Source organism: Plodia interpunctella, chromosome 23 (assembly GCF_027563975.2).
Source record: "Plodia interpunctella isolate USDA-ARS_2022_Savannah chromosome 23, ilPloInte3.2, whole genome shotgun sequence".
Taxonomy (NCBI): Eukaryota; Metazoa; Arthropoda; class Insecta; order Lepidoptera; family Pyralidae; genus Plodia; species Plodia interpunctella.
Genome location: NC_071316.1, coordinates 1,044,606 through 1,060,889, shown reverse-complemented (window position 1 = coordinate 1,060,889; position 16,284 = coordinate 1,044,606). Strand labels below are relative to the sequence as shown.

General features: G+C 35.0%; 1 protein-coding gene across 4 annotated transcripts in view; it reads right to left on the bottom strand.

Annotated features, from left to right (window-relative positions):
• Positions 1-9,410, bottom strand: part of sv (shaven) — a 105,816-nt gene extending 96,406 nt beyond the window's left edge. For 2 of the 4 annotated variants that reach the window (XM_053763125.1, XM_064436774.1), the window contains exon 1: positions 9,276-9,410. The gene's annotated coding sequence lies outside the window, so the exon portion shown is untranslated. Of the gene's footprint in view, positions 1-9,162 lie in introns of all 4 variants that reach the window. The other 2 variants (XM_053763123.1, XM_053763126.1) reach the window with 2 other exon arrangements.
• Between the last annotated feature and the right edge of the window lie 6,874 nt (positions 9,411-16,284).

Genomic DNA, 16,284 nt, shown 5'->3' with positions numbered 1-16,284 from the left:
ATATATTATTATTATTATTTATTATTGGGAGTATTATATAATATGTGGTTTGGTCATGTTCTATCTCTCATCTGAGGGTTATCCCGGTCAATTCCTCAGCCGTAGAGCGCCGAAGCGCAGGCTCCGGTTTTTCGTCTCCACATCGCACGATCGTCGACATCCCTAGTTGTCAGACTATTGGCACGCTTAATGACTCAGGCCAAACATAAACTACCACAGGCTAAGCCGCGGACAAAAGCTAGTTCAAAAACCTCTACAAATTCAACTCACATGTTACCGAAAGCCAAAAATATAAGATCTAATTTTTCCGTGAAGTTTGTATCGAAAGCAACAAGCGTACGGCCCAGCTGGTAGGCAGTCATCGTGCGAATCAAACACTCACAGGAGCAGTCACCGAGCGAATCAAGCTTTACTGCACCAATGATTGCCACGTGGGCCCAGCCGACCAGAGGCTGACCACGAACCACGACTTAAACTATGAAAGAGAACTTATTTACCTATATTACTAAGCCGCTGAAAAGAAAAAGAAGGAAAAAATCTTGGCTGCGGAACATTCGAAATTGGGATAGCGAGCGCGCCTCTGCTTTTCCACTTTTAGAGTCGTATTCCTCATGGTTGAAGCTTGTGGTCGTTAAGTGGAATGAAATACACAGAACGACTTTCTATGCATTAATGAAGTGGATTTCCATTGCCTTCTTTTAGATACTAGGCGATTAATGTATCAATTACAAGTTTCCTCACTATGTTTTCTGTCACCGCAAGCGAGTGGTGATCTATGAAAATTACTAAAGATGAGTCAGTTTGGTATACAAACTTATGTGGTACGAGTAGGATTCGAATCTGGGACCTATCGATCACAGACTGAGACGGTGTTAACCACTGAACCTCCAGAAACCTTGGGGCAAACAGAAACAAAGAAAAATAGTGTTTTTGACCGACTTCGGCATGTTCTGTTCTCAGACCGTTGGCAGGAATAATATCAAGGAAGGTTTTTTTTTAGTTTGCCCTTATCACCAGGCCAAAGAGGGATGTTATAAGTTTGACCGGTAAGTGTGTCTGTCTGTCTGTGTACGTGGCACCATAGCTCATCAACAGGTGAACCGATTTTATGCGATGGTTCTCAGACATGTTTGATAAAAATCGGTTCAGACGTTCAAAAGTTTTAGAGAAATGAATATTCATAATAGGAAGTTTTTTTGATTTGTCTAACAAATAAACTTGTTTTGATTCGTTGGTTACACGAAACGTGTATGTACCAACGAAAGAATACGAATTATCTGGCCCTACCCGTCTATGGTTTAAGTTTACCTAAAAATATTTAACAAAAGACTTGGCTGTGTGGGCTTGAACCCTTTGCCTCCTCAATGAAACGAGGGAATAAACAAAAAAAATCGTCTGTGGTTTAAAGAAATATGCGTATTGGTTCAACATATGGCTGGAGAAGGCAGTCATCGAATGGAACCTGCCAGGGCATCTTGGGTATCATGCTCCAGTGAACCATGTCCCACGTGAATCCATCCACTGTGCTACATAGGTAGCACAGTAGATCTAAGTATCTATCGTGCGATTTACTTTGTAATCTATACTATTATTATAAAGAGGTAAGCGTTTGTGAGTTTGTATGTTCGAGGCGGGTAATCACCGAAACTACCGCACTGATTTCGAAAATTCTCCAAGATTGCTACAGGCTATATTTTATCTCAAAATTCCCACGGGAGCGAAGCCATCCCACTGGGCAACATCTACCTATTAAATAATAAAACGTTTTTATGCACAGTAGCGCCATCTACTTATAAAGCGCCATTGGCTATCAGACTTTTTGACCAAATCCTAAGGGAATCGCGTACTGTAGTGAAAAAAAATAAGGGTATTTTTTTACAACATAGGGATGTTGTAATCCAAGATATCAGCTACAACAATATCAAATTTAACAAAAAAATTACCCTAAATTTGGCCCAGACGTTTGCACGAAAAGAAGTAATAAACATACAAACTTACGGCTTTATAATATTAGTGGGATTCTTGTTTAAAACCATTCATTTTTAACTGTACCATCAAATTATATACCTATTATTATATTTGTAATAATTCTACCAGAAGTTAATTATTTTGACACATCTGTCAATTTCGAAATCAAAATTAAATACAATATGTAATACCAAATTTATAAAATATCATCAAAAATTGGTATAAATCAATCATCTATATTCTATTTGATCTCTACGAGTATTTAGCAAACTGTGAACACTTATACAAAACATTAGACCTAGTAACTACTAACCGGACTTATGACCCTTAGCTCCTACGAAATCGAAAATTATGTAAATTCTCAAAAAACCAACGGTTCCATTTACGGTTCTAGAGCCTCAATGGAAATCCGTATTGTTTGGGACAGGCGAGTGCGCGCGCGCAGTCACTGTGCGAAACGATACGGTAACCCACTGATAGGTATTGTGTAGTTCTTGAGGTTCAACAATGTATACCTGTACTAAATTAATAGATAAATCCTCCTAATATTAAATAAATAAATATATATAAAAAATAAATATATGAGGACAAATCACACAGATTGAGCTAGCACCAAAATAAGTTCGAGACTTGTGTTATGGGATACTAACTCAACGATACTATATATTTTATAACAAATACACATATAGATAAACATCCAAACCTGGGCCAATAAGAAAAAGATCGTTTTCCATCATGACCCGACCGGGGATCGACCTTGAACTCTCGGCTCAGAGGCAAGCACATTATCACTGCGCCAAAAAATATTATAAACGCGAAAGTTTGTGAGGGTTCACGCAAAATCTACTGGACGGATGGAATTCGTTACACGGGTAGAATATAATATGGAATAAATACATAGGGTATTCTTTTTATCCAGACATTTCTCACGGGAGCGAAGCTCCGGAGCGTAGCTAGTATATAGACGAATCACACAGATTGAGTTATCTCCAAAGTAAGTTCGAAATTTGATAGTAATAACATTAAAAATACAGAATAAGAATCACACGTTATAAGTATAAAGCCTGACCGTACACGAGTCGAGTGAGCAGTAGATAGCTAACTTTATAAAATTTAAACTTACAAATTTACTGAAATCAATATATTCCAATAATATAATACACGCTTCCAAAAGCACAGGTGAAGAATCGCCGCAACAAACTCCACCACAGTCTTCTCTTTAAATACGTGAAATAAAGGTGAGACCTATAAATATATTTTAATCCTTACTAATATTATAAATGCGAAAGTAAGTTTGTTTGTTACCTCTTCACGCTCTATTTACACAACCAATCTTTTTGAAATTTTGCATACATATAGTTTAACGTACGGTGAAGTACATAGGGTTCTTTCATCCCGGAAAAATAGCTGCTCCCATGGGAAATTCACGCGGACGACGTCGCAAGTAAAAGGTTACAAATACCAATAGTCCTGATAAAGTAGAATTCTGATTTCTACAGTACAGTCAACAGCACATCAACCTACTTAAATTCATTGCAAACACGTCGCTATTACCATGCCATAAGGTTCATGCAGGGAACTTGATATGCTGTTCACTGTACAGCCTTCCTCCAACATATAGAAATCACTGAACGAATTTAAACGGTCATTCACAAGATCACATTAGCGCCACTTTTTACCTCGTATCGACGTCTTCCGATTGAATGGGAGCTGAATTTTTCATTCACGCGAGTGTACGATGCATGACACCACGTCACGGATCCACTGGTTCGAATCAGACCGCCAGACCATGACAGTCCGTAGTTCGAATCCCGCAAACTTGACCTTTGATGACGCCGCGTACGAAACGTCAGCTGGTTTTTGAACTCGTGGTAAGCAAAAACTTGTGTGGTGTGAAGCGAGATGGGTCGCCATTTGGCAGTAAAAGAGTAATTTGCTGTTGAGTTAATTACAACACTAGACTTTGTAAACAAGTTTTATGAACTGATTTTGTCGATAAATCTGAGTTGGTTTCCTATAAGAAATCAATGTCAAAATTGTCAATTTTTTCTATCAAGCTAATTTATATAGGAGCATAAATTAGCTCATTATTTGAATGGACTCAGAAACATAGAAGTCTAAATTGTATGCTCGGTTAACAGGAGTGCTTGCATTGTTGTGTTCCGGTTTGAAGGGCGAGAGAGGCGGTGTGATTACAGGGCACTGTGACAAAAGATCCTAGGACACAACACGGCTACGCGCGTGTGTCACCCCTGATGTTACAAGCGTCGATAAGTTCCGATGACTACATCACATAATCATATAGATAATGAGTGAAGAAGATAATATAATATTAGTCGTTCATTTCGATCATGCTAATTGCTAACACAGGTGTCAGATTTTGTTCAAATCGCCTAAAGGCTTCTGACATGACTTTTTCTACTACCTTCCGCGTCTAGCGGCAATTAATCATTTACAGAGTAGTGAACTTAAACTGTCAACCAGTTTAAACATTTCTTTAAGGATGTTTTCACTCATTGGAAGCAAGTCTATGAAAGCTACTATGGGTAAGTCATATCGGTATACAAACTCATGTGGCACGAGTAGGATTCGAACCTGAGACCTTCCAATCACAGGCGGACGGTCTTAACCACTTGGCTTTTTCTCATAGATCATAAAATTCATCAAGATCAATAGGATCATTTGTCTATCAAACAACATCATACATTTCACAAATTCGTTGCCGACCAGCGACGTCGATTTAGAAAGTGTGCACCATTGTGTTTTTGTCTGTTTTTTGGCGGCAAAAAGTAGGCACTGTCACTTGCCAGAAATATCATGAATGTGGTCGGTTGTTAGCGGCAGCTAAATTGAAATTCGGTAGCTTTATTATGGAATCACTATGACGATATTAAAGACGAGATAAAGTACACCCGTACAAACAACACTTACACCTTGCTCAGAAATTACACTATATATTGGTGAAAACCGCATGAAAATCCGTGAAGTACTTTATGAGTATATAGCGAACAGACACGACGCGGCAGAGTACTTTGTTTTATAATATGTATAAACAAACACTGCTGAGAAGAAATGCCGAAAGAAACTCAATTAGTGTTGGTCCCTACCATGCCAGAAGGGCCTAACATTAAATTTTTTGTCACAATTAAAAATCTTAAAAATACACCAACGACTGTAATAAAAATATAATTTTTTTAACAACGATGTCTAATGAACAATTCCTGATTAAGATAATGCATAGTGCTATGGGAAAATCAGAACAATGGTTAACCTAGACCCGACAGGGAGGTTCCCACACTTGACTTGTAACAAAAACTTACGTTTTCACTTACATCAACTTATGTAAGCTGTGCTTTGAGGACGATTTTCGGTTTGTTTTTGTAAATACACACATGTAAACCTGATAAAAAAAAATATTAAAAATTTAAAGCCCGACTCTAAACTTGCTTGCATCCTCTCAGTCGCTGGAAAAGATCTGATAGAATCTAGATAAGATCTGATAGAAGTTTCGGCGCGGGCAGAACACACAGTTTACAAACATAGTTAAAGAACACTCGATTAAATTCTCTTACAAATAAAAAATACTTGATCAAAATCGGTTCACCCCTTTGGCTGATATGATACCATGGACAGACACAGGAGATACACGTGACTAGTAACTCCCATCTTTCTATAGTCGAGGGTTAAAAAGAAAAGAAATATGCCATTATATATTATTACCAATTTTGTATCTAAGCCTTATATTAAGAGCTTGTGCTTAGTAAAAGGCTAGCGACGGCCTATGCTTCGTGCTTTAGAACAGAGTTATTACATGTTCTTCCTTGGAAATCGTAAAAGGCGACTAAAGACATGTAGTCAAGTAAATAATATGTCATGATCATTTATGTTACTTATGTTTATGTTGTTTAAAATCCGAGATATAGACGAGCGTTAGTGTTAATATAACAGCTAAAACTTAAACTAGTTCAACAGATAAATAATAATTGACTATGAAGGATCCGACGCTCAACGGCTGGGGAACAAAACCGTCAAAACGCAGAGAATATAGTGTTAAATACATTAAAAACCAGAATTAACAACTTCAGACTTGAACCTATATACCCTCGCATCCTGTACAAGTTTCAAGGTCCACTGCGCTTGCGCTCGTATAATGAAATTCCCATGTACAGTCGACAACATCAACTAACACATACATTGGAAACTAACCTCTATTACAGCCGTATAGAGTCCATGTGTTACTTGACAGGTAATTGTAAATACTTGATATAAATCTGTGTTTTTTGTTTAAATCGTCGCCGCAATTTTATATGAATGTTGGTTAAAAATGGGGGGATTTTAATGTGTGATGAAGTTTAAAGGTCGCTAGTAATATTAGACAAATGTACACATTTTGGCTAACACATAAGACACACAATGATACGACACGACGCGTTATTCAAAACTATTTTTGAAGAAAAGGTGAAAGGGAGAAGAGGTCCAGGGAGACTAAAGAAGAGTTATGCAAGTCCACTGAAAGAGAAGGCAGGCGTTGTTTTGTATCGACACCTTAAAAGCAAAGACGAGGATAGAGAGGTGTGGCGTGTACTCCACTGACAAGAGCATACATAGCTCTTAAATTAAAACAAATAAGACACATATTTGTTTAATGACATCCTTGGAAAAAAGGCTGCTGTGAAGTTTGTTGCGTCGCTTTTTCACCTGCGCTTTGGAAGTTTGCAGTAGATTTGTTTTAAGTAAATTTTTGACGTCAATATTTGATGTATACCTAACATCTTAAGTTGAATGTAGAATTTTGAATTTGACCTGATTAAGGCATCATTTCTCTCGAATAAATAAGTTGAGAATCAATTCCCATATGGAAATTATTAATTCCTCATATTATATGGTACGGAAACGTGAAATTAAAACGCATTTTTACGACTGAAGTTTTCGATTGCTGGTTTCACCCACGTAAATTTAAACGGGAATAATTTTATCACATGTTCCTCCTTACTCTTATTGTAAGTAGGTAATATTTCAAGAATATATAAAGCATATGGCGAATACGGAAAGACATGAATTCGGCCTAACTGGTATGATCTCGATAGCTCAGTGGTTAGCACTGTCGCGGATATAGACCGTTTTCGTTTAATTATTATTTACAAAAATTAAGCGTATTGGTACTTACTTATTATTTATAATATTATAATTGTTTGAATCTTTTGGACTATTTTAATTAAAGATATATTGCTTCGATGTTGACTTATATAGTAACAATGTATAATTAAGGGCACTACGCACACCCGGAAAACAATAACGTTGTTAGAAGAGTTATGGATTTTAGCATTAGAAACCTACATATGGACAGACAAAAATAGAGCAGGAAGCGAGATTGTTGCTTTTTAAAAACTTTATTACTAGGTATACAATATTAAATTTGAATTGAAAAGGTGAAGGTCTAATTTCTGAATAAATGATTTGTGTGAATGTCTTTTTTTTTTAATATCCATTGAAAAATAAGTGTTAATTTTGATATACACAAATAAAAATAAAAAAGTTATATCTTGTGTTACTTGCAAAAAGGATGTAAACTCAGAACACTAAAGTCACCAAGTGAAAAAAAAGTTCACCCGCGCCATCCACCGCATATAATAATTAATTAAAACTTATTGGATTCCGACAAGAATTTTCCTAGTCAGTAATGAGGTAACGGTCATAGTGTTGAGTATTTTTTACTAGTCTATGAAAGTGTTGCTTTTACGTAAGTGGTTTAAAACGAAACCGGTTTCTGAGGTAAACTGTTATGAAACAAAAATCGACTAATTCAATCGTATTGTCGGACAACAGTTCTAGCAATGATTGTAATGTGAAATTCATCTGTTTGTCAAAGAAGACTTGCTTAAAATATTCTTGCTTCAATTGTGTTTATATTTATTTTTAACAATCATTTATATAGTTTAAACTGTCCCGATTATCTGTAAAATGTCGCTTGTCATCAATGTCGCTTGAATTTCCATGATCAATTCGTAAGCTTGATGAGGGAACTCCTCAATGGACTGCGCGGACATAATTATTTGTCACGCGTTGAATGCAACAAGATCTTTCTTATGACAATAAATTCTTGTGGCAAATTATGTTTTGTAAAAAAAAAATACTTATTTAATCTACAATATACAATAATTTATTATTTACAATGTTTTGAACTCTCGTTTTGTTATGCTTGGGCAAAAAGTCGTTCTACCTAGGTTCCATGTCTGGGAAAATTAAATCATAATTTTATATATTTATTTTTTATCGTTTTGAACTACAGAAGCAAAGGTTAATACGTGCAGTTTTTTTCTTCCTGCCATAAAAGTTTACAATAGCATTTATGACAGGAAAAATTTAATCTATATTGTTCAATTATATGCTGAAAGATTATAGAATATTTTGTAAAGACATAGCTATGTGACAGTGGTTGCGATCATCAATATATACCCACCAATATTACCTATATTCTTTCAAACACGAGTATATGATTTTAATAAATAGATGACAAAGTTTCCTTAAATGTTTGTCTTTTCATTAAAAATCCTTCGAAAGTGTTTTATTTTGTGTTTTATTTTAATTTCCGCAGAATATAAATTTCACTTTCTCGTACATAGCCCATTCATTTCATTTATTTATTCCATTTAACAATTGTACATTGTGTCGGAATTAACATTAGCACACAATTAAGTCAAATTCACTCACATAACACAATTTAAATTAAAAATTTGTCAATTATTTATAAGTTATATTAAACCTTTAAGTTTAAGTTCTAGGCTCATTGTAAGTTACCAAAAAAAAACACTTTTCAAGACTTATAGTAATTCATATTATAAACCTATTTAAAAAGAGTACCTATATACTGACGTTCATAACAATCGGTATAACATTGAATATTGTACAAGTAATTCTTTTGAAGCAACGAAGGCTAAATATTTTTTGCGTCGATTCTGTCAGCGTCTTACTTATTGTAGTCCAAAAATTATAAACTCTATTCCCTTTTTTTGTATTATTATATATTCATAATGGTTCTTTTTATACTTTACATCCATATATTTGACAATTTATAGCAACAAATAGATTGATTCGACCCCAAATAGTGTATAAACCACACGTACTTCCTATTCAATTTTAAGTTTTATAAATAATTAATGAAATTAGAAATACATATTTAGAATATTTACTTACATTTTAGGTTATATTTACACCAAAATAAACAGCTCATTTGATGTAATTTTTTCAACTACTCAAAATTATTTTCATTATTAAAACTAAAATATTATTAATAAAAGAACACATACCTAATTGAATAAAGGTAGGCACTTCAAACCAAAGAAAAACTAACAAAATCTTTTCCACAACTAAGTTCACATACACTGGCAACACCACACAATTTTTCAGCGCGAAACACATGCGCTTGCCTTCGAAGCCTACACTCAAATGCGGTAAAGTGGAACACAGGCGGCGCGGGCGCAGCGAATTGTGACGTGCCACCGATCTCTACATATTTCAACACTGGATTGAGGCACAATCAAAAATATACTTCATGTATTTTTTAAAATATATACATGAATTGAAACATTTAAAATACTTCATAAAATATTTAACGGTTGTTAACAATTAATCTTCCAAATTTTTATGACAGTCAATTTAAAAGACAATATATGTATTTGTTATAACATAATTATATATTTATTTGGTCGTTACTTCTTGTGAAAGTTACTATATAACTTGGTTTAAGTTTTTGTATTCTGAATAATATTCATAAAAATAAATAAATATTTTTTTACGTTACATAATAGTAACTTTATACTGTTATTTTAGTGTGTCGAAGTTTTAAAAATGTTACAATAGCATATAAACTGCGCATTCATTTGGTTTGTTTTTTAAATATGTACAAAAAAGTTTATCTATATAATTCAATATTATAAACATTAAATTAAAACTCATTTAACGTATTTTCTATTTTTATTTTCAATCAAAACCTGATTCGCCGTCCACCGTCCAGCGATTACAAAAAAATACGTCTATGTTTCAGCTTGATGAACGCACACACTGTCCAAGTATATACGCCCGTGCACGTATGTGCTGTCCTTATGTACGGAAAATGGTGATTTCAGTTGACGACACACTGTATAATTAAGTTTTGGGATGTTGAATCGCAGATTGGTGGTTTGCGAATGGTTTTTATGATTACTGTTTATTTTAAGTGAAGGTGAAAAATTAGGAGAGTGGACACTGGGCTACAACGCTCTATAGTGCCGAAAGCAACCAAACAAACGCTCAGATGAGCGAGAGGCTTTTAAGTGTATTTGTTTATCATGTAGAAAAGAATAAATGAATAGAAACTAAACTTAAATTTTACAAAAAAAAATGTATATTTATCAAGGACGTTGCACTACACGGCAACGTTCCCAAACCCAAAAGGCTGGCAGCACTACCGATTTGAACTTCTGGCCAAACAAGCTCCGAGACGTTTGGTCACGACTACTAGTATTATAAATGCGAAAGTTTGTGAAGATATATGTATGTATGTATGTTTGTTTGTTTGTTACTCTTTCGCGCAAAATCTACTGGACCGATTGATATGAAATTTGGTGCACGGTTAGAATATAACCTGGAATAACACATAGGGTACTTTTTATCTCGAAATTTCCACAGGAGCGAAGACCCGGGGCGCATCTAGTTTACTTATTAAACTGATGACTGATATAATATTTGTAATGTTCAATCTGCACTAGTATTTCTGAACGACCGCTAATAAAAAAATGAAAGGAGAAGCTTTTTTTAGTATTTATTGATTTTTATTCACGTCATGCTTGAAAGGCAATTTAATCACATTATTATTATACTTTTATAAATGTATTCTTCTTTTTTAAAATAAAAATAAAAAATAAAAAAGGGTATACACCTCATACGCGGGCCGAAGCCAAGCGTAAGAGGGAAAAGTTTTATATGCTGAAGGTAGACGTGAGGGTAGACGAAGTTAGGAATTTACGTGTGATTCGGCGTGTATTTAGTATTACCGCCATCTGGATCAAGGAGAGTGTATAATCATTATTTATAGTTAACTTCTCTCTCTCCCTCTCTCTCTCTCCCTCTCTCTCTCTCTCCCTCTCTCTCTCTCTCTCTCTTCTAAGTTCTCAGCCGAGGCTGGTATGATAATGATAGACACGGGCCACGACCTAGTGGCTATAATTTTTAGGGTAGATTAAGGGGGTCAGTCCGTGTGTCGTTGGTATTTATGTTGTATGTATCAGTGTCTGTAGAATCCATAAACTTCCTAACTATTGGACAGGTATTAAGGGGTGGGGTAAGGGGTTTGAGATTGGGTAGCTTGAGGGAATTATGCCAATGCTTGGGAATGACACCAGTTGTGGACAATACAATGGGATCTATGAAAACTTTATCTTGATTCCATATCCTAGATATTTCGTCTCTTAGGTCTGTGTATTTGTGATTTTTTTCTGTAATAGTTTTTGTGAGAATGTGCGTATTCGTTACTACTATGTCTATAAGATATTTTTATATTACTGTTCATATATTTTGGCACATAACAGTAATTATACAGGATATTTACATTCCACAAACAATTTTTAAGTACTAGACAAAAACAGTGCTGAATCTTATTTAAGTTATACATAGTATAATTACGTTAACACGGAGTAGTGTTGACAAACATTACCAATTTATATAAACTAAGTATAAAAGGCGAGAGATATATAGTTTTATAATTATACATTCTTAAACGATGTATATTACATAATAAAAATACACTGTTATTGTTTCCATTTTATGCTGGTACGGCCACGTCTTGCGTAAACCATCAGATTAAGTATAAATTTACGGCGTGTCCCGACTTCTCTTTAGTACAAAAATTTTATTATTGTTGAATGTTTTATTTTGTACTCCATATAAACCTTGTTCGTATATAGGCACATGTATTCCGCCCTATGGCAAGGCATGTAAATTTTAAATTATAAATAGAATTTACAAATGATAAGAAATTAAATTGTATATTACATTAAAAATATATAGAAAATGCATATAAATTATTTTTACAAATTAGACAAGATTTAAATTTAAATTTAAATATCAATTAATATCATAAAAAGTATTTTCTAACAGCCATGCAGTCAAACATTGTACAAAGATATATATTTGTTTAAATATGTGGTTTTATTACTGATTATATTAATTATACATATACACTTTCCTCAGAAATCACACATTGCTGAAAACCGAATGAAAATACGTGCATACGTAAATAGTTTTTGATTTTATATTAGGACAGACAGACAGACGCGGCAGGAGACTTCGTTTTATAATGTGTTTAAGAATGTAAGGATCCTGCCTGACTGTCTGGTCCTGGTAGAAGTAGCAAAACCCAAGAAATGCTGGCTTGCTGTAGTCTAGGATGATATGCGTGCCAATGGTCTGACAACTAGGGATGCCGACGACCGTGCGATGTGGAGATGAAAAAGAAAGGCGAACCTACGCTCCGACGTTACTTGGCCGAGGAAGAAACCGGGTACAACGCGTAGATGACCAAAAGAGAATTGCGGAAACAATAGCATTTTCAAGGCCGGTTGATACGAGTATCAATGCAGGCGGATGAAAAATCACAATCGATGCTTTAAAGTTTTGTATGTATGAGTGGAGCACGCACGTCGCAGCTCCGTATGCAACTAGGAACACGCAAAAATGGGTAGGAGAAACAGAGATACATTTGACGAAATAACCTCATTAAAGAGAAAATGAGTAATTACATATTTGCTACTCGACTGTACTGGCTCAATTGATGACTTTCATACTGAAGACCATCAAAGGTCACTTTAGTGTTGCAAAATTATCGATAGTTTCAATCGAAAAAAGCCGTACAATCTACAGCAATAATATTGATAGAATCGATTATATCGAATGGTGGTGATGATTGGACTATCGATAGTATTATTTCGCAATATAGATCGATAGTATTGCTTTTTATCTTTATCTTTATATTGTGTACTTACGTTGTCATATGTCATATTACTGATAAAAATGATACATACAATTATATTTCTCAGCAGTGGTCGTTCCGAAATGCCAGTAGTTTGTAGCTTGTGAGAAATAACTATAAATATAAAAATTTACGAGAAAAATTCCCTGTGAAGGTCTAATTTCTGAATGATTTGTATTTTAATTTTTATTCAAAAAATGGTAAGCCCTCTGGCATAATAGGGACACTGTTCGAATGAGTTTCTTTCGACATTTCTTCTCAGCAGTGGTCGTTCAATGCTGGTAGTGCTTTGGTAAATATCATTTGATTTAGAATATAATGTGAAAAAGTGCCTGTGAAGGCCAAATTTCTGAATAAATTATTAGATTCAATAGTATTGCACCAAAAACGGCTATAATATTGCTTTTCTTTAAACTATCGATAGTCAATCGAAACTATAAATACTTGAATATCGATCGGCAACACTGTGCAACTTTCTTTGAAGAAACTATCAGTTGCTTATGATTGCTTGGTATAATATACTTACTGTCATCATCTATCCTTATAGTCGTATTCGTATTCTACCTATACTCTCGTGAATGCCGTACGAGGCGACTAAGGGACACATAGCCTTGGCTTGTAGCATTCAAAAGGAATTGACGTCAAAAATCATATCTGAATTTTCAAAATTTAAAAAATATTTTTTACACTTGGCTTCGTCTCGTCACAACCCTAAATGCAGCCGATATGACGATAAGAGAGAGACTAATTAATAAAAGTTATCCTACTAATATTATACGCGAAAGTTTGTGAGTACCTACGTTTGTATATAGGCCACCAGTAGATTTTGTGTTAGTACCAGTAGATTGTGCGTGAAAGAGTAACACTCTTTCACGCAAAATCTACTGGTCGAATTGTTATAAAATTTGGTACACGGGCAGAATATAATATGGAATAAATAAATTCCCACGCGAGGGAAGCCCCGGGACGAATCTAGTATGCTATACATATAACAGAATTCATTATTCTACCTACTGTACCTACTTCAATATTGCACCATTAAGCGTAATTAACTAAAAACTTGAACAAAAAGACGATGCCCCGAGAGACAGGTGGACGTATCGCCGTATCTTTCGCTCTCGCGTGTCTCAGCGTAGTCCCGTCTCTCTCTACCGGAAGACGATGGATAAAAGTAACGGCCGGTTGTCGTAACTGACTTTTATAAGACAGTGGTTCTAAACTATTATTTTTTTAATTGTGTGTTTGTTGGTACACCGGTAACTTGATTTTTTTACCCCACTTGATGGTAAGTGGTCACCAAAGCCTATCAACGCTTGTTACAACGCCTGTCATACGGGCGTTGCCGACTTTGTGTCCTAGGATCTTTTGTCACAGTACTCTGTAATCATACCGCCTCTCTCGCCCTTCACACCGGAACACAACTATGCAAGCACTGCTGTTTGGCTGATATAAATGTGAGTGAGGTACCCATGCAAACGACCTTTATACCAAGTTACATGACTTACCATAAAACAGAGAAGTCTGTAGGGTATAGGCCTCCTCTAATTTTATTCAACTTTTACTTCTATCTTTTTCAGATTTATGTATAACTATTGACCCTAATAATAATAGAATAATATAAATCATCTCCTATTTATTTTCGTGAATATCTCCTATGTACATACATAGTTCAGTTACTGTCTTATTATAAGTATACATTAGGATTAAGATCATATTTATTTATGATTATAGTAAGGAATAGACGACTGAAACAATGGATATCTTTCTCCTGTCATTACGCGTCCGACTTTTTTATATATAAAATAAACGTTGGACTGAACTGTTCCGTCCCACTACTGGGCAAAGGTATTTTACCTTTAAAAATACATTTAATAAAGGTGAAATACCTTTGCCCAACAGTGGGACGGAAAAGATATTTAATTTATTTTAATTTGTTTTAATAATTACCTCTTCCAGAATACCATTCCTTTGTTTTTAATCGCGTAGTAAAATAATAGCAATTTTTAATTAAAATAGTTTTGTTATAATTAAAAAAATAAAAAATATAAGTATAAACACAGAGTTTGAAAGCCACTGGAGTAAGAAAAGTAACAGGGGCTGCGCACGCGCCGCCGCCAAGGCGTTTATCACCGAGCCGCATCACACCAGAAGCGTTTTAACCGAAGTTGCAGGTTCATTATCTTATTGAAGTAATTGTAATGAAGCGAAGTGAAGGATGAAAAGCACGAAAGGGGACACTGGGCTACAACGCGCTATAGCCAAGGAAGTAATCAAGAATTCACTCCGATGTGTAAGAGGGAGACTAATATTATAAACATGAAAGTATGTTTGTTTGTTTATCCTTCTTTTACGTCAAATCGAAGCGATAAATATTGATGTGATTTTTGGTTATGGCTATAGTTGGAGGTCTGGAGAACATATATGTGTATTTTTTGTCCCGGGCAATAGCTAATACTAATTTATTTAACAGTTAAAGTGCACATAGATGCAAGAAAGAGACAGATAGTAAATAGAAAAATGGGTACAAAAATGACAAGGCTGTAAGAAATTTCATTCCCCGAGAGGAGAGTTGAACAAGTTTATTTGTTAGACACATTAAAAAACATTAAATGAAAACCTTTTGAACGATACAACTATTACACTACTACAAAACTATTACAACGCTACAACTTTTGAACGGCTGAACCGATTTTGATCAAACATATCTAAGAACTACCGCATTAAAATTAGCTATCAAATAAAAATACCGCATCAAAATCCGTTCACCCGTTGTTTGTCATGAGCTACGGTGCTACACCCATAACTGACACCCTTCATTTTGCATCGGGGGTGAAAAAATAGGCAGACAATATTTGAAAATGGAGACGAAATGGGAAAAAAGCAAACCCTGGACTCCGACGTATAACGGCTGGAATGAAAACGCTCATATGAGAGAGAGAGAGAGAGAGAGAGAAAGTAAGAGACAGAATATTTAAATTCCTACTAATATTATAAAATCCAAATGTATGTGTGTCTGTAACTATATTTGTTGCTCTTTCACGCAAAATCTACTAGACCGATTGTTATGAAATTTGGTACACGGGCAGAATATAACCATAGGATACTTTTTATCTCGAAATTCACAAGCACAGGGGCGCCAGCTAGTTACTTTAAAAGTCCGAGGTAAATTATGAATATAACATAATTCGTAAGTTTTGTTTCCTCCCCAATTCAAAAGCTTCCTTGAAAGCCCCATGGGAACCGACGTCAAGCTTCAGTGCTTTCGACTCGGATGAACCGTAACCGTCGAATTTGAACATTCGGAGGTTTCT